General features: G+C 37.6%; 1 pseudogene; it reads right to left on the reverse strand.

The window, feature by feature from the left end:
• Positions 1 to 5041: 5041 nt before the first annotated feature.
• Positions 5042 to 19669, reverse strand: LOC112678359 (serine/threonine-protein kinase RIO2-like; annotated as a pseudogene).
• Between the last annotated feature and the right edge of the window lie 7899 nt (positions 19670 to 27568).

Genomic DNA, 27568 nt, shown 5'->3' on the forward strand with positions numbered 1-27568 from the left:
TAATTCTTTTTGGTGGGGTTTTTGGCTTTGGGATCAAGATGATACTGGCCTCATAGAATGACTTTGCAAGTTTTCCTTCCATTTCTATTTTTTGAAACAGCTTCAGAAGAAAAGAGTTCTTTAAATGTTTGGTAGAATTCCACTGGGAGGTCATCTGGTCCTGGAATCTTGTTTGTTGGGAGATTTTTGATGACTGCTTCAAGTTCTTTGCTGCTTATGGGTCTGTTCAGGTTTTCTATTTCTTCCTGTTTCAGTTTTGGTAGTTTATATATCTTTGAAATAGAAATGCATCCATTTCTTCCAGATTTAATTTGTTGGCATATAGGTGCTCAGAATATGCTCTTATAATTGTATTTCTTCAGTGTTGGTTGTGATCTCTCCTCTTTCATTTATGATTTTATTTATTTATTTGGGTCCTTTCTCTTTTCTTTGTGATAGATCTACCTCACAGTTTATCAATCTTTTTAATTCTTTTAAAGAATCAGGTCTTAGCTTCATTGAACTGTTCTTTTGATTTCTATTTCATTGTTTTCTGCTCTAATCTTTATTATTTCTCTTCTCCTGCTGGATTTAGGCTTTCTTTGGTTTTCTTTCTCCAGCTTGTTTTTTGAGAAATGCCTGTATTTCTATATCCTTCCTTCTTAGGACTGCCTTTACTACATCCTGAAGGTTCTGAATTGTTTTTTTTTAATTTTCATTTGTTTCCATGATTTAAAAAAATTGTTAATTAATTTCCTGGTTGACTCATTCATTCTTTAGTAGGATGCTATTTATTTATTTATTTTTTAATTTTTATTTATTGGAGTTCAATTTGCCAAAATAGAGCATAACACCCAGTGCTCATCTTGCCGAGTGCCCTCCCCCAGTACCCATCACCCAGTCACCCCAACCCCCCCCCCACTCCCCCCTCCACTACCCCTTGTTCATTTCCCAGAGTTAGGTGTCTCTCATGTTTTGTCACCCTCACTGATATTTTCACTCATTTTCTCTCCTTTCCCTTTATTCCCTTTCACTAATTTTTATATTCCCCAAATCAGTGAGACCATATAATGTTTGTCCTTTTCCGATTGACTTATTTCACTCAGCACAATACCCTCCAGGTCCCTCCACGTTGAAACAAATGGTGGGTATTTGTCATTTCTAATGACTGAGTAATATTCCATTGTATACATAAACCACATCTTCTTTATCCATTCATCTTTCGATGGACACCGAGGCTCCTTCCACAGTTTGGCTATTGTGGACATTGCTGCTATAAACATTGGGGTGCAGGTGTCCCGGCATTTCACTGCATCTGTATCTTTGGGGTAAATCCCCAGCAGTGCAATTTCTGGGTTGTAGGGCGCATCTATTTTTAACTCTTCAAGGAACATCCACACAGTTTTCCAGAGTGGCTGTACCAGTTCACATTCCCACCAACAGTGCAAGAGGGTTACCCTTTCTCCACATCCTCTCCAACATTTGTTGTTTCCTATCTTGTTAATTTTCCCCATTCTCACTGGTGTGAGGTGGTATCTCATTGTGGTTTTGATTTGTATTTCCCTGATGGCCAGCGATGTGGAGCTTTTTCTCATGTGCTTGTTGGCCATGTCTATGTCTTCCTCTGTGAGATTTCTGTTCATGTATTTTGCCCATTTTATGATTGGATTGTTTGTTTCTTTGCTGTTGAATTTAATAAGTTCTTTATAGATCTTGGAAACTAGCCCTTTATCTGATATGTCATTTGCAAATATCTTCTCCCATTCTGTAGGTTATCTTTTAGTTTTGTTGACTGTTTCTTTTGCTGTGCAGAAGCTTTTTATCTTGATTAAGTCCCAATAATTCATTTTTGCTTTTGTTTCTCTTGCCTTCATAGATATATCTTGCAAGAAGTTACTGTGGCCGAGTTCAAAAAGGGTGTTGCCTGTGTTCTCCTCTAGGATTTTGATGGAATCTTGTCTCACATTTAGATCTTTCATCCATTTTGAGTTTATCTTTGTGTATGGTGTAAGAGAACGGTCTAGTTTCATTCTTCTGCATGTGGATGTCCAATTTTCCCAGCACCATTTATTGAAGACACTGTCTTTTTTCCAGTGGATAGTCTTTCCTGCTTTGTCGAATATTAGTTGACCATAAAGTTGAGGGTCCACTTTTGTATTCTCTATTCTGTTCCATTGATCTATGTGTCTGTTGTTGTGCCAGTACCACACTGTCTTGATGACCACAGCTTTGTAGTACAGCCTGAAATCTGGCATTGTGATGCCCCCAGCTATAGTTTTCTTTTTTAATAATCCCCTGGCTATTCAGGGTCTTTTCTGATTCCACACAAATATTAAGATGATTTGTTCCAACTCTCTGAAGAAAGTCCCTGGTATTTTGATAGGGATTGCATTAAATATGTAAATTGTCCTGGGTAGCATAGACATTTTCACAATATTAATTCTTCCAATCCATGAGCATGGAATATTTTTCTATCTCTCTGTGTCTTCCTCAATTTCTTTCAGAAGTGTTCTGTAGTTTTTAGGGTATAGATCCTTTACCTCTTTGGTTAGGTTTATTCCTAGGTATCTTATGCTTTTGGGTGCAATTGTAAATGGGATTAACTCCTTGATTTCTCTTACTTCAGTCTCATTGTTAGTGTATAGAAATGCCACTGATTTCTGGGCATTGATTTTGTATCCTGCCACCCTGCCAAATTGCTGTATGAGTTCTAGCAATCTTGGGGTGGAGTCTTTTGGGTTTCTATGTACAGTATCTTGTCATCTGCAAAGAGGGAGAGTTTGACTTCTTCTTTGCCAATTTGAATGCCTTTTATTTGTTTTTGTTGCCTGGTTGTTGAGGCTAGGACTTCCAGTACTATGTTGAATAGCAGTGGTGAGAGTGGACATCCCTGTCGTATTCCTGATCTTAGGGGAAAGGCTCCCAGTGTTTCCGCATTGAGAATGATATTTGCTGTGGGCTTTATGTAGATGGCTTTTAAGATGCTGAGGAATGTTCCCTCTATCCCTACACTCTGAAGAGTTTTCATCAGGAATGGATGCTGTATTTTGTCAAATGCTTTCTCTGCATCTATTGAGAAGATCATATGGTTCTTGTTTTTTCTCTTGCTGATATGATCAATCACATTGATTGCTTTACTACTGTTGAACCAGCCTTGCATCCCGGGGATAAATCCTACTTGGTCATGGTGAATAATTTTCTTAATGTACTCTTGGATCCTATTGGCTAGTATCTTGTTGAGAATTTTTGCATCCATGTTCATCAGGGATATTGGTCTGTAATTCTCCTTTTTGGTGGGGTCTTTGTCTGGTTTTGGAATTAAGGTGATGCTGGCCTCATAGAATGAATTTGGAAGTACTCCATATCTTTCTATCTTTCCAAACAGCTCTAGTAGAATAGGTATGGCTTCTTCTTTAAACGTTTGATAGAATTCCCCTGGGAAGCCATCTGGCCCTGGACCTCTGTGTCTTGGGAGGTTTTTTATGACTACTTCAATTTCCTCCCTGGTTATTGGCCTGTTCAGGTTTTCTATTTCTTCCTGTTCCAGTTTTGGTAGTTTGTGGTTAGTAGGATGCTCTTTAACTTCTATGTACTTGTGTTTTTCCAAATATTCTCTTGTGATTGAGTTCAAGTTTCAAAGCATTGTGGTCTGAAAATATGCAGGAAATAATCCCAATCTTTTGGTACCAGTTAAGACATGATTTGTGACCCAGTATGTAATCTATGTTCCATGTCCACTCGAGAAGAATGTATGTTCTTTACAATGGAATGTTCTGAATATATCTGTGAAGTTCATCTGGTCCAGTGACATTCAAAGCCTTTTGTTTCCTTGTTGCTCTTTTGCTTAGATAATCTGTCCATTGCTTTGAGTGGGATGTTAAAGTTCCCTGCTATTATTGTATAATAATCAATGATAATTTTAATTTTGTTATTAATTGGTTTACATATTTGGCTGCTCCCAGGTTAGGGGCATAAATATTTACAATTGTTACATCTTATTGTTGGATAGATCCTTTTATTATGTATAGTGTCTTTCTTCATTTCTTATTACAGTCTTTGGTTTAAAATCTATTTTGTCTGCTACGCCAGCTTTTTTTTTTTTTTTTTTTTGATGTCTTTTATCATGGTAAATTGTTCTCCACCCCTTCACTTTCAATCTGGAGGTAGCTTGGGTCTAAAATGAGTGTCTTATTGACAGCATATCTATGGGTCTTATGTTTTTTTTTAATCCAGTCTGATACCTTATGTCTTTTGATTGGAGCATTTAGTCCATTTACATTCAGAGTAATTATTGAAAGATATGAATTTAGTACCACTGTATTACATGGAAGGTCACTATTTCTGCAGATTATCTCTCTTCCTTTCTAGTCATTGTTACTTTGGGGCTCTCTCTTTGCATAACGGATCCTCTTTAATATTTCTTGCAGGGATGTTTTAGTGATCACAAATTCTTTTAGGTTGTTTTTTGTCCTGAAAACTCCTTATCTAGCCTTCCATTCTGAATTACAGCCTTACTGGATAAAGTATTCTTGGCTGCATATTTTTTCTCATTTAGCACCTTGAATTTATCATGCCAGTTTTTTCTGGCTTACCATGTCACTGTGGACAGGTCTACTGCCAGCCTTATGTTTCTACCCTTTTAGGTTAAGGAGCTCTGCAAAAGATGGATTTTAATGTAAGGAAAATATGTTCTGGTAAGTAAAGCACTTTGGAGTTGTCTAGCATGACTTAGGTAAATTCTTAGCTATTTTGGTAAAATTTACTCATTCATCCAAGTAAGATATTAACTCAGTGTTCTAAGTCCCCATGCCATGAAAAAGTCCCAGTTCCCTCACCCTTGCATCTCTTGCCATCATCAGAACATATTCTGTCAAGGAACCTTTCCATTCTCCCCAAAATCTCCCCCCAAAGAGCTGTACTCTTTTATCTGATTATTTCTTCTAAAAAATTTTTATATAAATTCAATTAGCCAACTTAAAGTTCATCATTAGTTTCAGATGTAATGTTCAATAATTTATCAGTTGTACATAACACCCAGTGCTCATCACATCAGGTGCTCTCCTTAAAGCCAATAATCCAATTACCCTATCCCTTGTCTGATTATTTCTGAAGAGAGATTAGTTTTTATTTATTTATTTAATGTATGTATGTTTACTTTTTTTTTTAATAGATGAAAGAGTTTATTTATCCATTTATGTATCTGCCTTGGTCTAGAAAAGACTAGTGAAGGGGTGTCTTAAAAGGGGGATCATAGTAACATTTTGAAAAATATTCAAGATCTTAAATATATTACTCTTCCCAGAAGCTGGCTGCTTCCAAGCTTGACTTAATATTTTGCATGTTTTCTCTCCGTTGTTTTGTAAATATATTTGCTTCTCCTTTTTGCAATCAACATCTTACAGCTGATTTTTGCTGTTTTGTCAACTGACGTTTCACCTTCTGTTTCGCCAATTCCGGAGGAATTGTTGAACAGCTTAAAACACTGCCCACAGATGTAACACTCAGATTTCTTGTTCTGTACTGTTTAATATCTTCTGTATTTTCTTCATTTCTGAAAGGCATGATTTCTTTGTTTAAGGACAAGGCAATCAGATGAGGGCATGCATCTTCATACTTTTCATAGCCCATGGGCATTCCTCCTTGACTTGCTTTACCATCTTGCCTGGTGTCATTTTTAGTTTTGTTTTTTTCCTCAGAATACTCAGTTATAGAACTGTTGTCAATGACTTGCTCGTCTATTTCTTCTAAAGCCTGACTGAGTTCAGGTAATTCAAAATTGTGTGCATCAGCACTCTCCTCTGAGAAATCATCTTCCTTTATTTGTTCAAGGTCTCCAGATGATACACAACAGTCAGTTGACTCATCTGTAGAGTTTTGATCACATCACTCTGATTTTCTAAACTACAAACACTTGCTTTTTCTGACATCTCTTCATCAGAATGTGAGAATTCAGACTCATCTTCTGTTTCAATATTTCTATCAGTTGGACCTACTGGATGAAGTAGTTCATCATCTGCCTGCATTTCCTTTGTGTAGCCGCTGGCGGAAACCTCTACATCAAGGGAGTGCTCCTTCCTGATATCACTAGTGATATCACTAAAAGTTGGATAAAGCTCACTTTCATAGCTGAAACGTTCCATGAAGAAATCTCTAATGCATTTAACATCTCTGTCAAAATACCATTCAGCGTTGTGATGAGAGGTTGAAACCATCTGTGGAAAATCAATCATGGTGATGTGGTCATCTTTATCTAAAATGAGATTGAATTCATTAAAATCTCGGTGAATCAGTCCATGATTTGCAAGTCTGACAATTAGTTCCACAGCTTCATCATGTACTGACGCAGGATCTTCCACATGGTGTATCTGACATAGAGGTTAGCCATTTACGAGTTCCATGACCACTGCATGGCGGTTATAATCAATTGGTTTTGGGACCGGGAATTTCCGGTCATACAATGCCTTCATATAGGCAAATTCTTTCATGGCAGAGAGACGAGATAAATAAAGCCAGGACATGTTATGCCTGTGTTTATGATAATCACGCTTGTTTTTCAGATTTCGAAAGGAGGTTCTTCCCAGTCTGTGAAGCTTTATTTTTTTTTATTATTTTTTTAAAATTTATTTATGATAGTCACAGAGAGAGAGAGAGAGAGAGAGAGACGCAGAGGGAGAAGCAGGCTCCATGCACCGGGAGCCCGACGTGGGATTCGATCCCGGGTCTCCAGGATCGCGCCCTGGGCCAAAGGCAGGCGCCAAATAGCTGCGCCACCCAGTCTGTGAAGCGTCAACGCCAACCGCTGTCCTTCTTCATTTGCAACAATGTAAATATCCGATTCTTTGCCAACACCCACCTGGTTTCCAGCGGACGCAACTACCTGTCTAGAAGAAAGTGTTTTCAAAGCTGGGTAATCATAGCCTGCATTTGTCAACCGGTAGCCCTGGACAGTTTTGGTGCGCTCCCAAGCTATGAGTTTATGTTTCACTAATTCTGTTAAAACTTTATTACAGCCACCATGTTTAAGGCTGGCTATAGAAGCAACTAAACTGCAGGGAACTATTTCATGGTTCCTCACGCCCATTTCAACCGCGGTCAGGACCCTGAAGTCATCCCAGCTCAGGTAACGTAACTTGGCCACGTTCACCTTCCCGGTGGCGCCCGAAGACCAAGCCAGGAGCCTCCCCCTCTGCAGCCGCAGACTCGCCTCTGCGGGCGCCTCCCTGTATGTTTACTTTGGAACTAGGACCAGAATCGCTACAAGTTTCCTGTGTTTCCACTTGAGAAAACTTTTCCTTCCAGAGGGGAAGTGACTAGGTACTTTAGGGATCTTTTGTGTTTGTGGCCTTACATATCAGTGGAGGATTTTTTAAACACATTCTAGAAGATGAATTAATTACAGAAACTCATGATTTGTTCTCACTATATAGGTATTTACCTTTAAAAATAAGAAAAAGGAATAGAAATAAGTGTTGCATGAGCAATTATCAAAAATGTATTAATAACACTTGTATAAAGCATTTTTAGCTAGGGAACTCAATATAGAATTATATATAAATCCAGATTTACACATTACTCTTAGCCAAGGTAATCTGTGAAGTGATGAGACTTGTCTGATAAATAGCTTTATCTATTTTCCCTGATTTTACCATGTGTGGAATGCAAGTAAGCATCAGAATTGCTCGATTTTATTTTATTGCATCTGATGTAAGACTTGATTTTTTCCCCCTAAAGATTTATTTATTTATTTTAAAGAGAGAGAGCATGAACAGGAGGTATAAAGGGAGAGGGAGAGAGAATTGCAAGTAGACTCCATGCTGATCTTGGAGTCTGATGTGGGGCTTGATCCCAGGTTGCTGAGATCATGATCTGAGCTGAAACCAAGAGTCAGATCCTTAACTAACTGTGCCACCCCAGCACTCCAAGACTTGGCTTTTCTCATGGAAAATCCTAGTTAATAAATATCCTGATTTTTTCACATTGGTTATGAGTCAGATAAGTTATCATTATTTCCACAAAATATTTCAGGTTATGAAGAATGCAAATGTTTTCAGTTAAGTTGAATGACAACAAATGATGACTTTATTGTACGTTTTGGCAATTGTTTGGACTTAGCTACCCCACTTGCGTTGTCTTTTGTAATTCATTCATATTATCTTTTTGATGACCTTTTAATATCACTAGTGATTTGTTACTTTGTATTGTCAATTTAAATGACTTAAAGACTTTAGGATTAATATTTAGCAGGGTAAATTTATGAGAAATCTTTGGTTTTCTACAAAATTTTTAAAGAAACTAAAATTCATAGAGCAAAGGGGTAGAGTTACCTAGTATGGTTTTGACTTCTTTTTTCTAAGGCTGAAATTGAGAAGATAAGGTCAATGTGGTATATAGTTAATTTTTTTAATATGATGATTAAGTAAATTATATTTTAAAGTCAAGGTTGAAAGCTAATCATGATATTGTTATGTAGCTATATGTTTAAGATCATATGCACATATTACTGTATATTTTCAAATTAAGAAGCAAAATAAATGCATGTATAATAAAGATGAGGGACCTGGTAACTTAAAATTGGCCTTAGAATATTGAGTCTGCTGTAAACAAGAACTATTCTCTACCTTACTGTAATCCATCCAGAGACTGGGAATTCTTACCTTGTCAGGTACTCTAAGCCCTTTGGCTAACTTCTGTTATGCTACTGAATTGTTAAAACAAAGAATAAAAATTCATCGCATCTGAAAGCTATTAAGTCTCTTGTTAATTGTCCCCTAATTAATTAATATTATTAGTTTTCTCTGTTTTTAATTTTTAAAAAGATTTTATATACTTATTTTAGAGAGAGAGAGAGAGAAAGAGTGGTGGAGGAGCAGAGGGAGAAGGACAAGAAGACTCTGTACTGAACATAGAGCCCCATGCAGGGCTTGATCCCAGAACCCTAAGATCATGACTTGAGCCAAAACCAAGAGTCAGAAGCTTAATTGGCTGAGCCACCCAGGTACCCCTTCCTGTTATTTGGGGGGAAAAACTGTACAGAAACTGTAGCTATTAAGGTATCCAATGCAACCATTCAGCTATGTTTTTGTTTAGAAAAATAAAGCTGAGGTATTATTATACTCAGAGCCATCTTTGGCACTTCTTAGGGGATGACTTCTAAGGCTTGTTCTTTTAGCTGAAATCCATGGCATGGGAATCAGTGGCAACAGGGATGCTGAGAACAATGTGGTATAGTTGGCATGCTCTACATTTCTTCATTTCTGCATTAGTTTAGCCCCATTAGGGGATTTGCCCTGAGAAAATGTGGGTAAAAGCTATCAGGTCAAAAAAGGGCAACTAGACCTTTCCTGAGAAAATTTATTAATATATATTTGCTTCATCACAGATTGTACAATCATCAGGATGGAAAGAAGGGCTCTGGGGATTGTTATGCTTTCACTGTAATAATTAACCAAATTAATGTAAAGTGGTTATGTCTTTTTTTTTTTTTTTTTTTTTTATTTATGATAGTCACAGAGAGAGAGAGGCAGAGACACAGGCAAAGGGAGAAGCAGGCTCCATGCACCGGGAGCCCGACGTGGGATTCGATCCCGGGTCTCCAGGATCACGCCCTGGGCCAAAGGCAGGCGCTAAACCGCGGCGCCACCCAGGGATCCCTAAAGTGGTTATGTCTTACACCAAAATGTAGAGGTTTCTCTTTCCTCCAGTTGATAATTTTAGTTACCAAAATAATTGAATTAGGTCCATTCAATTTTGTAATCAATAGGAAGTTTCTGAACTATTCTCATCTGCCTGAAGGCTCTGGTGCTACAAGCTAGAATTGTATCTTGTGAAAAACACATATAGCAGGAAACACTAAAAAGTCACTTTGCAAAGGGCTGTTCCAAGAAATTGACTCATTGGTATGGGCCTCCCACCATGAACTGCTGACATTGCCACACTTATAAGGCCATAGCAGGGGGTGAATCTGGTCCCTTGGGCCTCTTAGTCCAGAAGTAGTTGACAATATAAAAACAGACTCAGACCAAGATCCAGTAGAACGAAATAATTTCATAGGGCTGGATGATGGACTCAATGAGAGAAATTTAAAGGTGGTTAATGTTCTATTTTCTGATGAGCATATGAAGTCTTTTCCTTTCCTCTTGATCTGTTTCTGATCCTCAGTGAAGGAAGTTATGCATATGCATATAGGTTGCCATAAAACTCTTTTTGAAAGATCTCATTCCAACCAATACTCTCAGAATTCTAGAAAATGTCTTATGGGGAATCTTTTTTTTTAATTTAAATTCTAGTTAGTTAACATACAGTGCAATATTGGTTTCTGGAGTAGAATTCAGTGATTCACTGAATTCATACAACCCTCAGTGCTCATCACAACAAGTGCCTTCCTTAATGCCCATCACCCATCTAGCCCATCCTCCACCCAATCTCCCTCCATCAACCCTCAGTTTGTTCTCTATCATTAAGAGTTTCTTTTTTTTTTCATTAAGAGTTTCTAATGGCTTTTTTCCTTCCCTCCTTTTTTTCTTTTCTCTATTCTCTTATGGGGAATCTTAGTGTAGATTGTAAAATAACAAGTGTTCAGTAGACTAATTCTAATTCTTTTTTTTTTTTTTAAAGATTTTCTTTATTTATTCATGAGATACACAGAGAGAGAGAGAGGCAGAGACACAGGCAGAGGGAGAAGCAGGCTCCATGCAGGGAGCTTGACGTGGGACTCGATCCCGGGACTCCAGGATCACACCCTTGACTGAAAGTGGCGCTAAACCGCTGAGCCACCAGGGCTGCCCACTAATTCTAATTCTGAAGTGGATTTCAGATGAATGTCTTAATATGGGTTAAGCTTAGACAAATATATGGAATGAAATTTACTCTAACCACTGTATATCTATAAACAATCAAACCATTTTATTGACAACATGAAAGATATTAATTTCTTTTATCCATGAACCTATTTAGAGCAGAAGACTGATTCTATCAAAGTGGCTATTACTGAGATCCTTCCTCTTTTATGGGCATGTACTTATTTTTATAGGTTCAATAAGAACCAAGTCTTCGGGCTGCCTGGGTAGCTCAGTGGTTGAGCGTCTGCCTTTGACCCAGGGGGTGATTCCAGAGTTCTGGGATTGAGTCTTACATCAGGATCCCTGCGAGGAGCCTGCGTATGTCTCTATCTTCTCTCTGTGTCTCTCATGAATGAATAAATAAAATCTTAAAAAAAAGGAAAGCCTGAATTCAACAAGATTCTGGCTCTTCCATTAAAAAAAAAAAAAAAAAGAACCAAGTCTTCTTTTTAGCAGGATGTAATTGGAAAGATTGATAGTGTAACCACAGCATAGGAGTGCCATATTTAGGAATAAGTATCATTTGGAGCACCTGGATGGCTCAGTCAGGTAAACATCTGCTTTCAGCTCAGGCTGTGATTCCAGGGTCCTGGGATGGAGTCCCACATTGGGCTCTCTGCTCAGCAGGGAGTCTACTTCTCCCTCCTCTTCTGCCTGCCATTCCCCCTGCTTGTGCTCTCTCTCTCCTCTCTCTGTCAAATAAATAAAATATTTAAAAAAGAAGAAAAAGTGTCATTTAATCATTTACAACAAGCTCATTTTTTAGGGACAATGGTTATAGTTCATATGTGGAACCAGTGCCTACTAAGCTTCTTTCCCAGGAAGCTGTACTGATACCTGTTTTATCAATAACAGGGCTCCTCACAGTCTTATAGTTATCAAGAAAGGTCTTTTCTGGGATCCCTGGGTGGCGCCACGGTTTGGCGCCTGCCTTTGGCCCAGGGCGCGATCCTGGAGACCCGGGATCGAATCCCACGTTGGGCTCCCGGTGCATGGAGCCTGCTTCTCCCTCTGCCTGTGTCTCTGCGCCTCTCTCTCTCTCTCTGTGACTATCATAAATAAATAAAAATTAAAAAAAATATTAAAAAAAAAAAAAAAAAAAAAAAAAAAAAAAAAAAAAAGAAAGGTCTTTTCTTGGAGGCTAGGAACCTTGGCAAGATGGGAGGATCTCAAGAAAAGGGAAGCTGTCATAATTCGAAATACTGCAGGCAAAACTTGGTAGAGACATTTCTTTGTTTTGTTTTCCTAGTCTTGGAACACAGGAGCTAAGAGCTGCAATAAAAAATTGAAAAAAAAAAAAACAGCTTTGGAATTTTACAGAAGCGAATGAAGATTCTTTTCCTGTCACATGGAAGTGGATTTCTCTGGTTTTAGTGGTTGTTCAGCATCATCTCTCCCAAAGTTTGCTGACATTTATCAAGAAGGCTATCAATACCTTTGGCTGTAACTATGTAAATGAACGAAGCCAAAGAGAATAGAACACACAGTGTTAAAGGTACAAGTTAGAGCTTACTGAGGTCTGAAGGATGGTAAGGGGCAACTATGCAAAAATCAGGAGAAAGTATATATTCTTGTTAGAGAGAACTATTGTGCAAAGGCCCTCCTATACGAAAGAGCTTGATGTGCTCTGGGGTCTCATCAAGGTCCTTGGAGTAGAGAAAGTGTGCAGAAGGTAGAGAAAGTGAGAGATGGGAAGCAGATGAAGGAGGAGATTGCTACATCATGGAGGGGCTTATAGGCCTTGATAGGTTAACTGTACATTATTCTAAGTACATTTGGAATCCTCTGGATATTTTTGATCAAGGGGGGTGAGATGGTTTGATTAATGTGTTTAAAAGATCACTTGGGTGGAAGCACCTGTGTGGCTGAGTCCGTTAAGCATCTGTCTTCTGCTCAGGTCATGGTCAGTGGGGAGTCTGCTTCTCCTTCTTACTTTGCCCCTCCCTCCACTCATGCACACATGCTCTCTCTCTCTCTTCTCTCAAATAAATAATTAAAATCTTAAAAAATAGTCATTTGGTTCCTGTATGAAGACAAGTGAGAAAGCACAAGCATGGTGCACATAACGCATTTAATGCAAGGAGATTTACCTTTGAGACTTTAATCCCCCAAATACATATTTTAGCAACAACAACTACAATCACTGAATTTCTAAATTATATAAGTAATGAGTATGAAAATATTTTATCCTAACAAGAATATTTCCAATTCACAGGGCACTTTCCTACACATAATCTAATTTGACCCACAGGGAGATCACAGATTAGTAGGACAGCTTTATAGTTAAAGAAACAAGGTCTCTGAACCTTGACTCAATGCCCAACATTATGTAACTAGTAAAACAAGGATCTGAATTCTCAGTCTAGTCATTTTTCTAATATATGAATTCACTTGATGATCTCATATCTACTAGAAATATGCTTTTCATTAGGCAGTTGTTCAATAATATAGAAATAGTATTGTAATACAAATAAGGTCTTGATATATTTTACCTGATACTCACAATATGCCTCTGAAAGTCACACCAGGTAGTTATTTCTATTTTATAGTGAGGACCTGAGGTGGGGGATGTGTGGATGTGTGGAGATGGAGTAGCTTTATTCAAGGTCACATAGCTAGCCAATAAAATAAATGTAACCTCAGGATTCGGTTAGAGGTCTCCTGAACAGAGTCCATGCCTTTACCATCAGAGCAGGCTTTTCTTGGAGCTAATGCGTTCTTTTCTCAGATTCACCTTTTAAAAAAACAACAGAAGCTTTTTTGTTTGTTTGTTTTGTTTTGGTGATAGATTTTTGACAATCATATTGTGCTACACTTGAACATTCTTACACAATTATTTTCATGTAGAAATTAGATATGTACACCTACAAAACCTATGTTAGAACAGACTACAGTTGCTCAAGGAAATAACAACCACTAGCATTGTGATCATCATCATCATCATCATAATAGCAATAATACTTTTGGAATCTTCCTACTTATTATACAACTTCTAAGTGTTTTGCACATCTCAATTCATTTAACTCTTGCAAGAGTTGCTTGGTTGATGTCTCCTACTTGTTTGTTTTTTATTTTGTTGCTTGTACTTTAGGTGTCATAGCCAAAAAATCATCAGCAAGACCCATGTCAAGCAGGTTTTTCCCTATGTTTTCTTCTAGAAGTTTCATGGTTTCAGGTCTTACATTTAAGTCTTTAATCCATTTTGAGTTAATTTTTGTAAATGGTGTAAAATATGGGTACAGTTTCATTTTTTTCACATAGCAATGATGTGGAGAAAAAGGAACGCTTATGCACTGTTTCTGGGAATGGAAATTGCTGAAGCAGTTATAGAAAGCAGTACTGAGGTTCCTCAAAAAATGAAAAATAAAATTATCATATCATCCAGCAATTCCACTTGTGGGAATATATCCAAAGGAAACAAAGCACTAATTCAAAACGATACCTACACCTCCCATATTGGTTGCAATATTACTTACAATAGTGAATGTGTGTGTGTGTGTGTGTGTATTATTTAGCCACAAAAATGAAGAAATTCTACCATTTGCAACAACATGGATGGATCTTGAAGGCATTATGCTGAGTGCAATAAGTCAGACAAAGACAAATCCTGTACGATCTCATTCACATGTGGAAACTAAAAGAGAACAAAAGATACAAATTCATAGAAAAAGAAGTCAGACTTGTGGTTACTAGAGGTTGAGGGTGGCAGGAAGGGGAATTAGAGGAAGGTAGTCAAGGGCACAAGTTTCTAATTAGAAGATTAAAAAATCCTATGATTTTTTATGATCTTATCTCAAGGAGATTTTCTTTGTTTTTATCGTATCTGTATTAGAAAAATGAATGTTAGTTGAATGTTTTACAATCATTTCACAATATATGTAAACAAAAACATCCTGCATATGCCTAAAACTTACACAGTGAAATATGTCAACTATTTTTCAATAAAATTGGGGGGAACCCCCCCAAAACAAATCCAAGTGTGATGGTGAAAGCATTCTGGGTCACAGGATTTTTATGTGGAGAACAAGGGAAGATTATGACTTTCCCTATACGTTTTGTGTAGGAAAAAATTTGCTCTCAAAATATATGATTTATCTTGAAAGAAGTTCATGCAGCTTTCTGTAAAAATTATTAATTTTCAGCAACATATTGTTACCCTTTGTGACCATTCTGAGGACAAGAGTTTTTTTTTTTTTTTTTAAAGATTTTATTTATTTATTCATGGGACACACACACACACACACAGAGGCAGAGATACAGGCAGAGGGAGAAGCAGGCTCCGTGCAGGGAGCCTGATGCAGTACTTGATCCCAGGACCCCGGGATCACACCCTGAGCCAAAGGCAGATGCTCAACTGCTGAGCCACCCAGGCGTCCCAGGACAAAAGTTTTGACATTTCTCCATCATTCACTAATTGGAGAGACCTCACTCTAAACTAAGAGACCACACTCTCAGGCATGTGAAGTATTCTTTTTTTTTTTTTAAGATTTTGTTTATTTATTCATGAGAGATGCAGAGAGAGAGAGAGACACAGGCAGAGGGAGAAGAAGGCTCCATGCAGGGAGCCTGATGTGGGACTTGATCCCGCAACTCCATGATCGCCCTGGGTCAATGGCAGACGCTCAACTGCTGAGCCAACCAGGCGTTCCCCCCTCCCCCGCTTTTTTTTTTTTAGGATTTTGTTTATTTATTCATGAGAGACACACACAGAGAGAGGCAGAGACACAGGCAGAGGGGAAGCAGACTCCATGCAGGGAGCCCGATGAGTATTCATTTTTTTTACTTTTGAAGTAAAAAGTACAGGCAAGCCCTGGATGTAGGAAACACTGACTGGAAGACATACCACTCCCAGGTAGGTCCTTGGGCACTGTGGCAACCAGACAACTAGAAAAAAATCATGAAGCGTTCTGATGAGAAATACTTATCAAGTACTAAACACTGTGTGCTTTCAATGGCCTATTTTATGTAATCCTCAAAACAGCCCTGTCAGGTAAGTATGAGACTCAGGTAGGCACATAACTCACCAAGGGGTATACCTTTCACAAGTAGAAGTGGGTTTTGAGCCCAGACTGTGATTCCAAAGCTCCTGTTCCTCTGACCACACTACACATGTAACTTTCCTAAATAATCTGCAATAAACTGCACTTTGAATCCCAAGATTTTCTTTTATTTTTCTGGCATGTACTGAGCTTTTCAGGTTAGAGGATAGACTGTGAGAATTCCTACAGATATCTGACTCTCAAGAAGGTTAAAAATATGGAAATAACAAATATAACAAAGCATTTTGTAAAATGCCATGCAAATTTTGATTTTTATCATTTGCACAAGAGACTCTGATAATGCACTCAGTTTGCAGTCTATCACCCCAAAGATTCCCATCATTGAGATATAGAAAGCTTTCTTTTCCTTTTCTTAAAAGTTTTTATTTAAATTCCAGTTAACATACAGTGTAATGTTAGTTTCGGGTATACAATATAGTGACTCAACACTTTTATAGAACACCCATTGCTCATGACAGCAAGTGTCATTCCCATCACCAACTTCAATCATCCCCCATCCCCCTCCCCTTTGGTAACTGCTCTCTAGAGTTAAGAGTCTCTTATGGTTTGCCTCTCTCTCTTCCCCCTTTTGCTCATTCATTTTGTTTCTTAAATTCCACATACAAGTGAAATAAAATGGTATTTTTCTTTCTCTCATTGACTTATTTCACTTAGCATAATTCTCTCTAGCCCTACCCACATCAGTGCAAATGGCAAAATTTCATTCTTTATGGCTGAGTAGTATTCCATTGTATGTATAGTTCCATTCTAGTATATTCCATTGTGTGATATATATAGGTGATATGTTAATTTCAGAAATATCATATACTATGTAATACTTCATACTGCACCCTGTTGTAATATCTGGGCTCTTCCACTACTAGAGAGGCTAAATTTAGTCCCCAGGAGAAGGTGGAGACTACAAGCTTTCTCCATTGTAATGACAAACTAATTATAATTACTAATAGACTGTGGGATGGTACTTGGGCACCATGTGACTATATTGCTTCCGACAATCTTTTATCTTATGCATATGTGAGATATATATATATATTCCCGTATATTCCCTCACCTCCCACTTGCACAACCTCTCCCACTATTAACATCAGCACCAGAGTGGTACATTTGTTACAATTGGTGAGCATGCACTGATTCATCATCATTTTTTAAAAAAGATTTTATTTATTTATTCATGAGAGACAGAGAGAGAGACAGAGAGAGAGAGAGAGAGAGAGGCAGAGACACAGGCAGAGGGAGAAGGAGGCTCCATGCAGGGAGCCTGACGTGGGACTCCATCTTAGGATTCCAGGATCACGCCCTGGGCTGAAGGCTGCGCCAAACTGCTGAGCTACTTAGGTGTCCCCTGATTCATCATTATTACCCCAAATTCATAGTTTACATTAGGGTTCACTCTATTCTTGGGTTTTGACATATACCCACTGTTACAGTCTCATATGGTATCCTACCACATACTTTTCACTGCCCTAAAAATCCTGTCCTACCTAGTCATCTTTCTCACCCCAAAACCCTGATCTTTTCACTGTATCTCTAGTTTCACCTTTTTCCAGAATGGTATATAGCTGGAATTAAATAGTATGTGGTCTTTTTGGTTTGGATATTTTCAATCTGTAAAATGCACTTTAAGTTTCCTTCATGTCTTTTCATGGCTTGGAAGCTCATTTCTTTTCATAGCTAAATAATATTCCATTGTCCGTACCAAGTTTATTTACTCATTCACCTGTTGAAGGGCATCTTGCATGTATCTTAGTTGATGATTATAAGTGAAGCTACTGAAAACACCTGTGTTTATCAAGGAGAGTGATCACTGGATTGTATGGTAAGAGTATGTTGAGTTTTGTGGGAAACTGTCAATCTTTCAAAGTGGCTGTAACATTTTATGTCCTCATCAGCTGTGAATGGGGCATCCTGTTGCACCACACCCTGGCCAGGACTGGATGTTGTCAGTGCTGCATGCTGTAGTCATTCTGATAGGCATGTGGCACACTTGGAGATATTAACAACCACTCCTGACCCTTGCCTGAATTGATGATTACACTGGGGATTGCAAAATGGTGATTTTCTAAGTTAGCTTCCCCTCCCCCCCGTATTTATTAATTGACCTTCTTCTGGAACAGGAAACATTTTGCTGTGTTTTTCAGAAGACACCTCTTTTGCAATAAGGAATTCTAATGAGCTTGGAGCCTGACATGGAGCTTCATCCCAGGACCTTGAGATCATGACTTGAACTGAAATCAAGAGTCAAATGATTAACTGACTGAGCTACCCAGGTGCCCCTTGGCATTTTTTTAATTGAATTAAATTCAACAGTGATCTTCAAATGTTATTATGGATATAGTTAATAAACTCTCAATGTATTTTCAAGGTTTTGGAAAATAGAAAATGATATGAATTAAACATATTATGTCAGAAGAGAAATATTTTGAAGTATAATAACTATAAAGCTCAGAGTTTGCTACATCATCTTTTAGATTATTTATCAAATTGTGATTACTGTTTTACATGCCTTTTTCCTCCACAAAGCTATGGATTTCTAAAGGGAAAAGACTGGCCCAATTCACTTTGGTACCATGCATCCAACAAGATGTATAAATTATAGTCTGTTCTTCATAAATATTTGATGAATCCATGAAATAAAGACGTAGATTGGCTCACTGTTGAGCAATTGTTTTGCAGTAGGCACTGCTGTTTTAATTTAGATACATGGACAGTCGTTTCGTTCCTATATTAGTGTGATAGCCCTCCAAAGTCATTAGGATTCTAGGTTCCTTCTGGACTTCCAGACTGTCTTTTTAGCCACTTCTTCAGGTGGTGTAATGTGGCTGCTGGTGCTTCAACTATCACATTGGAGTTCCACCCAGGGAGAAGGGGAAAGCAATAGGCCAAAAGGGTATTTCCACAGATACCTGTTTCTGCTATTTCTATTTACATGTTCATGACCACTCCTATGTGCCAGACAAGTTGGGAAATGTCATCTTTTAGTTGGGCATATTGCCCCTCCAGTAAAATTAGTGTTTTGCTACCAGGTAAGGAGGGAATGGTATTCTGGCACAATCAATTGGGCACAAAATTTTCCAATTTTTTTATCTTGAAATTTTTAGTAGAGTTGTCTTGACTCTAGTTTAACTCATCCTTCTAATTTCTCTTTTGATATGATTTTGTGGAGACAGTACCTTGTTATACACACACACACACATATACATTTGTCTCTCTCTCTGTATATACATACATATACATGTCCATGATTGTACATATGTATGCATTTACATTCACTATATATGCACATAGATATATCACACTTATAGATATGCGTAAAACAGACATATATATTTTTATTTTTTAAAGATTTTATTTATTCATGAGAGACACAGAGACAGAGAGAGAGAGAGGAAGAAACAGGCAGAGGGAGAAGCAGGCTCCATGCAGGGAGCCTGATGTGGGATTCTATCCCGGGTCTCCAGGATCACGTCCTGGGACGAAGGCAGGCGCTAAAGCGCTGAGCCACCCAGGGATCCCGTGTGTATATATATAGCCATTATGTAGGTATCTGTTCACATAGATTTATGTATTTTTGTCAGACTTTCCGGGAGTTCTTTTCGACTCTCTGGGATTAATGTTGAGGAGAGGGTGTGAAGGATGAGAAATCATGAATGCAGAATCATTGATTCGACGGAACTCTATCCTGCAGTGCCCAGGAGTAGTTCTGATTAGCGAGCTACTACACATTCTTACTCAGGTGGTTTACCTGTTTATTCGGTAGTTACCGAATTCATGCTGTGAGCCGGTATTCCGCATCATCATTTTGTTCTGTAATTACTGTTGTCATTAGAGTTACTAGAGCATCATCTGGCTACTCTGTGGGTTTCTATGAGGTGAGGCAGCCCTTGGGGTGCCCACTGTCTAGCTCCAGAGGAGGCCAGAGTCTAGTGAGCAGGCATCTTTTGTGCCTCTGGATGCTACTGACCAGAAGAGAGAGTGCACAGTCTGATGGACTATTTACTCTTTTCCTTCTGCCTTTCATACCTTTGTCTATGGATGTCTGTTCTCAAAATCCCATTCCTTCAAAGAAACCTCCCCTTTGCCACTGACACCTTAATCATCAATTAACTATGGGTCCACCTATATTCCACACTCTCCGTGAGCCATAAGACCCAAGTGCACAACAATTTCTCCTAGAATTGATTTATCTTGGTTCTCAAACCTCCATTTTTAATGATGGCAGATAATTAATCTTACCAATTTGAAGTGATTCTTTATTTCTTCTGGGTTAAAGCCTAGTCTTTTTTTTTTTTTTGAATACTCAATTCAAAATACTACATCCTGTTCACATCTTTGGGCTGTGTTACAGTACCAAGACATGGACCCTCTCCATGGATAAATTTCTCTGTGACTTTTGCCACCAGTTATTTTTAGCCACTTCCTTTGACTCTCCTTTTTATTTTTGTGAGCTCTACCCCATGGTGTCTCCTGCTAGCTTCTCTACCTGGCTCTGTTCCCCAGGGCTGGGTCACACATGTCACTCTGCCTTTGCCCAACATCCTGCTGAACACTGAGTTCATATTTGAATTTCTCCCTCCGATTCCCAAATAATTTTTTCAGGAGTTTATTCAGATTGAGATCCAATCCAAAAGGATGCAGTGCATCTGTTGCTTTGTCCTTGAGTGTTTTAAAATTCAGCACAGGCCCAATATTGGTGAAGAATACTTAATGCTAGATATTACAGCTGGCAAAGACTGCCATTTAACTTGTTTAATTCAACAAAGGTTGGGTGGCCCTCTCCTACCTTGCATTTGGCCATCTAGATCTGGATGATGGTCTCTAAGAAAGGAATGGAGAAGAGCCACTGACTCTTAACTGTCTTGGCCCAGAATTGCTGTCCTCAACTGGCTGTGTGGTCCCAACCTAAGGACAAGGGAAGTTTGAAGTATGAGGAAGCACTTGGAATTATAATGAGCATATCCAGGCCATAAGCTTCTCTCCTTTGAAAGGAATATTTTGAAGAGACACAGGTACTAATCTGTGGGTTGCATGTCTTTGAATTTTCTGGTTGTTTCCTTATGGTGCAATTTAGATTGTTCTATCTCCGGCATTTCCTATAAACTGGAAGTTAGATATAAAAGCTTAAGGATAAATGTTCAACATTTTTATTGAGACAAATGATGGGTAATGTGTAATTCGCATTGCATCACTTCAGGAAATTTAAATATCTGATTAGTTAAGATTATAATGCTTAGATTGTCTGCTGGATTAGTATAATGAGTATCTGGTTACTTTATTAGACGGTTACATTTTCACATTTATGAGTAGTAAATCATACACTTAATACATTTAATACTGACATATGTAAGTCAATAATCTTATTAGGTGTTACAGAATGATGATATTCTAATTCGATTTTTCCTTCTACATTGTTAGCTCACCTTCTTCTGTAAAGATCTATCTTTATTTGGTTTCCTTCAAATACAGTGTCTACTGAAAATGCTCAGAATTAGTCACATGGTCTTGTCTGCCTGCAGGAGGCTAGGATGTCAAGTTTCCTATGTGCCACAGAAAGAGGTGAGCAACAGTTATGGGCGAACAAATGTATTCTCTTAGTTGGATCTTCTAACCAGTTGTTTACATATACATTATGATATTAATTTTTTGTCAACTTTCTATCTTATTAGATGGTAAAATCGGTAATTTTCTGACTATAGCTTTTTAATTGATATTCTTGCATTTATATAATCTGTAAAGAAGCATAGTTTTACCTCTTCTTTTTCAATCCTTAAACTTGTAATTTTTCTTTTCAAATGTATTTGACTGATGCCTCCATGACACTGTGAATAGTGCTGGTAAACAGTGGACATTTTTGCATTGTTCCTGCCTTCTGTGCTTTCCCTTTAGATTGGACACCTTATCAACAATCCTTACCTGTTCAGGCATGTCTCTGATCTGAGTCAAGGATCATGGGCAGACATTCTCTATCCCATGCTCATGATGGACATTGCTAGCCAGTATCTACCAAACTGTGACATGGCATAGATCCTTTTCAGCTCTAGCTAGATATTAATCTCAATTGACACCTGGGGTAAAGTCTATGTGCCATCCATACCTGAACCAAAAGTATGCCTTTAAAAATTGTATTTAATGAGTCATATGATATATTCCAGAAGACAACCAAAGTATACTTTTGACAACGACACAATAACCAGATTTATTCTAAAAAGTATTAATTCATGGTGTTGTTCATGATGTGTTTTGTAACAAGCGTGGTCACCTTTCAGAACTTTGGGTGGAACTTCTATGACTTTAGGTATGTGAGACAGTTATGTCATGCCCAGACCAGGTTTCCTCCCTAGCCTCCCCTCCCCTATCTTGCTTCCACACCATATCCTGGGATGGGCAGGCCCTCTGTCCAATCAGAGCTGAGATTCCATCTCCTCTATATAGCATACAGAAACACTCCTCTTCAAATTATTTTCTGACCCTGTAATTTTTTCCCATGTATTGATAATTAACTCCAAATAAAAAATATGCATTTCCCTCCCAACAAATTTGGATGCCATTCATTTACTCAACAAATATTTTTCAGATACCTGTTTTCTTAAGAACTGTATGCTAATCTCCTGGGATACAGCTAGGACAAGGCACCAAAAATTATTTTTCTTAGAAGTTTAGTGGAACACAGATAGAAAACAACTAATTGAGCAAAACTATTAACTTCCATTATATGTGACAGAAGAAAGATGTAGTGTATCAGGGAATCTAAAATAGAATGTATCTAGTAAGATTTATGTACTTTGTTACCCTGTAGCATTTTTCACATTATACGTATACAATAGCTATTTATTAATTATTAATGAGCAAATAAAAATTTATGTCATCCATAAAGCACTTAAAACATAATTCTTACCAAATGGAAGAAAGGTGATGATAGATTAAAGATAAACACTTTGAATTTCTTATACTTAAAGAAAAATTTAGAGTGTGTAGATATGTGGTTTCCTTTTACCTTTTGGAATTTACTGAAATATGCCCCATGATTCTGAAGTGAGATTGTAGGACAGTGCTAGATCCTTGAGATTATATAGTCTTTTGCCATAAATTTGTCAAGTCAGATTAAAGTTCAATAGTCAAATAAAGCCAAACAGGAAGAAACAGCTAATACATTGTTAATAATTTGCTAATACATTGGCATAGAAGACTTGAAAGGACAACTAACATCTTGGGCTGTTGTGAAATTTTTGTAATTGCACAAGTCATTTTTGAAATTCTTACAACTCAATAGGTAAAAGGTTAATTGCAACAAATGTATTTTCCTGGGGCTAGTTAGACTAAAATAATAGTGGTAGTAGAGAATTAAATAAAACTGATTTTCAAGAAATATTTTTAGCTGACAAAAGAAATGTACATGTGACTTGCTTTAATAACATTTACAAAGGAGCCTCTCCCTTATCAGAATATTAGCCTTTGTATTTACACAGTGTCCTATTTTATGTCGAGCATGAAGAGTTTGTGAAACTAAAATAAAGACATTGATTGCAAGAATGCTCAAAATGAGACTGATTACTACCACCCCTACTTAATTGACCATAGGTCACATAGGTGACTCAATGCTGGACCCAGTGCTTTCACCCATAGCCTGATACTCTTCCCACCACAATGCACCTGGAAAATTTGCACAATCAAATATCTATAAAGTTAAAAACAATACCTAGAGGCCAAAACAACTGTAATAGAACAAAATCTATTTAAGAGAAACAAGCGGCAGGATATGGTGTTCTATAGCAATGCAGATCTTGTAAACTAAGGGCTTCAGGGGCACCAGAGAGTAATGTTTGAATAAAATAACCCACTAAAATTACTGCATGTGCGTTTTTATTCAGAAAATATAATATCTTTCCTGGAGTTGAGTGTTCTTTTCTGTGAGCAGATTCAAATGTTTTAATGATATATTTTGATGTGCTCTGCTTTAGGAATTGAGGGAAAGACTCAGAGTGGACTTCCGATGAGTGGCCTTGTTCACTCTAATCACAGTGTATTTTTAATGGTCACAATTCTGAGCAATTGAGGAATTTCAAATCCCCTGTGACCCACAGTGATCTCACCAGTTACATATTTCTAGATTCCTTACCAGTGTGCCAATGGAAACAGTTAACCTTACAGAATAATCTGGTCCGGCTGCAGGTGCCAGCCCCATCAAGGTTACAGGTTCTCTACTGTCTTTTCTTTTCCTCCAATCTCAGGAATTTCTTTTCTTTTTTTCCCCTTTCCTTTCTTCCCTTTTTCTCTCAATATATGACCTCATTTTAAAATTTAATTTACTTTTGTGTATTAGAGATATCTACTTTCTCCTTGTTGTGTGCTGGGTCTCAGCAACTGTATGTTTATAGCCTCAGGAAGAAACACTCAAATTAGAGTAATTCAAGGGGAGTTGAAGAAAGAGTATATTTACAGAGGTATGGGCAGGTCTTGAGAAAATAACAAGGGAGTTTTCAGTGGCTGAAAAAAGCATGTGACTTTGCCACCTTAGGTATAAAGAAGCAAAGGAATGCATTACCAGAATTGAAGCCAGAGAGGCTGCATAGAAATGGCTGTCCTTTAAAATCTGAGCCCTTTAATCTGGGGGCCCAGTTAGCCTGTGGCAACCCTGCAGAGAGGAACCTGGAGGTATAAATAATCCAACACTTACTTTCTAGTCCCCTAGGACTTCTGCTCAGTGAAACTCAATGGGAAGCCAGAGAGCAATGCAACCCATTGATGTCATCTATGGTTCTTGGGAGTACAGATCAAAGTGGAGAAGATAGAGGGAGAATGGAAAATACCCAGTATAGAGGCTATTTATCAGACAGTCACTCACAAACCTATAACAAAACCTGGCCACTTTAAGAGAGCCAAGTTGTGGCCATCAATTCAGGTGAAGCTTGAGTGTTTCAATATAATGATTTCTGATTTTTGGTACAGTTCGTTTTGCCTCAGTTACCAACTTCCAGCCCTCCCCTAGCCAACACTTTCCTTCTGTATCTGCTGATTGATTTTGGTTTTCTAACCTGGTACTACCACTTTTAAGACCCTTTCAGTTAGGCACAATCTAGAAGGATGCCTACTAAGTCTGTTAAAGAAATGAATAGGCTTTACCTTGATCCTCTCTTGACTAAATCTTCTGTTCAACCTGTCACTCTAGTTTGATTAGCTCTCTTGATTCCCATATTCCAGGTTTTTCCTTGGTTGATGGCCCTAATTGCCTTCCTTGGGTTATCTATTTTTATTCATTTCTTATCCTGATTGGTTGAAAAGAGATAACTTCTGGGCAAGCTGTACCTGAGAAGTCTAAAGTCCAGACAACACTGACTTTTCTGCCTTTTCCCTATTCCTTTAAGAATTTTTATATCTTATCCTAGATTCTCACTTTTGGAAGCATATTTTCAGTGTAGCAAAGTTATTATGTTAATAAGTCTTTATATGAAGATGCCATACCTTATATTTAACTCTGTCCTATACATTTTGAGATCATTTTAGTGCTTATCACTTCCTTATCCTGGACAGGAATTCCTTTCTAAGCTTTTAAAGTTGGACAAATGTCAAAATATCTTTAAGAGATATTCTTAAGGAAGTGAGAGGATGGGATAAGGACTGTCATGTTCAAAGGTCATATCTTTTCTTTTTAAAGACTTATTTTTTTTATTTGAGAGAGTGAGTGCATATGTGAGCAGGGGGAGGAGCACATGGAGAGGGAGAGAATCTCAAGCAGACTCCCTGCTGTGCCTGGAGCCCAATGCAGGGCTCCATCTGACAGCCCTGACTGAGATCATGACCTGAGACAAAATCAAGAGTTGGTTGCTCAATCAAATGAACTACTCAGGCTCCCCAACCCTCACATCTTTTAGTATTGAATTTCTAGTTTTACTGAACTAGATGAAAGTTGACTTGGTGGATTGGTTAGTGGACTGAGTCAAGTTCCAGTTGTTCTTTCAACTCTTCCTGGGATCTGGGTTAACATCTGGGAAGGGGGACTAGGGAAGGCTTGGAGCTCATGGTTGAAGCCATCTAACATTACACACCCTTAATGCTTCGGGAAGAGCAGTACCAGTATGGAAGAGCCTTGGAAAATGAGCTATGAATTGTGGCAAGATTTTACTACTAAGATGTGTTAAGTTATGTGTCTCTGAGGCAAAGAAGAGAGGGAAGTAGTTGGCTTCCACAGCTATGCCTACTTGTGTTATTTTGGTATGAACAGTGGTAATTACAAAGCCAGAAGTGGACTGCCTAGGTTAGAGTGTTGGTATTCCAATGATTAACTTTGTAATTTGAATAAGTTACCTAACATTTAGTGTTCTAAATGGGGTGATAATATTACCCAAGTTGTATGTTTTCTGTGAGAGAAAATGAGGTAATATAGGTAAAGTGCTTAATAGTGTTTAGCACAGAGATAAAGTCCTGAAAAAAATGAACAAAATATCAGTGAGCTGTGGGACAGCTTCGAGAAGAAAAATATATGTATATTTGGAGTCTCCAAAGGAGAGGGTAGGAACAAAATAAAATATTTGAAGATGATGCATTGGTCAAAAATCATCCAAATCTTGTGAAAACTATAAACCCATGTATTCAATGAATGCAGCAAACCCCAATCACAAGAAAAATGAAAAAAAAATACACCAAAGCACATCCTAATCAAATTATTGAAAACAAATTTTAGAGAGAAATTCTTAAAAACATCCAGAGGGGGAAAAATACCATCTTACAGAGGAACAGAAATAGAGATGACAGCATATTGACTGCAAGAAGCACATACCCATAAAGGCAATGAAGTAGTATCTTTTAAACACAGAAAGAACCCCTTCCCCAAACTAGAGTTCTACACCCAGTAAAAATATCTTTCAAAAACAAAGGCAAAAATACTTTTTCAGATATACAAAAGGTAAAGAATTCATTGCCACCAGACAAGCACTGGAAAAAATGTAAATTATTAGAGGAAGTCCTGCACACAGGAAGAAAATGATACCACATGGCAATCTGACTCTACACAAAGGAACGAATTCTATGGAAATGAAAATATTTCCTTCCTTATGTTCTTTAAGAAGTAATTGATAATCTAAAGCAAAAATAGTAACAATATACAATAGAGTTTATATCACATTTAGAAGTAAAATAACAATAACATTGGAGCATAGGAGAGAGGTAGTGAAAGTATATTATTGTAAGGCATATATTCTATACATTAAATGGTATAATGGTATAATATTACCTAAAGGTAGACCTTAAAACAACCACTAAGAATAAAACAAAGATTAGCTAATAATGTAACAAAGGGAATAAAATAGGATATTAAAAATAAACTATAAGTAAATAGTGAGAGAGGAAAAGAGAACAAAGAAGACATAACTATTTAACAACTGGCAATGTGGCAAAGACAAACTCCTTCATATTAATAATTACATTAAATGAAATTGCCTCAACATCCCAATTAAAAAATATTATAAACATTAAATAAAGAAAAGCAAGATCCAAATATCTGCTCAGTCTATAAGAAAAACACTTTAAATATGAAGATACAAATAGGCTAAAAATAAAAGGATGGGTAAAGAAACACAATTTTTCCAGTTTTAAAAAAGCTATAATTTCTATAGTAAAAATCAGACAAAGTAGAGGTCAGAGCAAGGAATAAAGAAGGTTGATGACAAAGAAATCAATTAATCAAGAGGATATAACAGC

Source organism: Canis lupus, chromosome 29 (genome assembly GCF_003254725.2).
Source record: "Canis lupus dingo isolate Sandy chromosome 29, ASM325472v2, whole genome shotgun sequence".
Taxonomy (NCBI): Eukaryota; Metazoa; Chordata; class Mammalia; order Carnivora; family Canidae; genus Canis; species Canis lupus.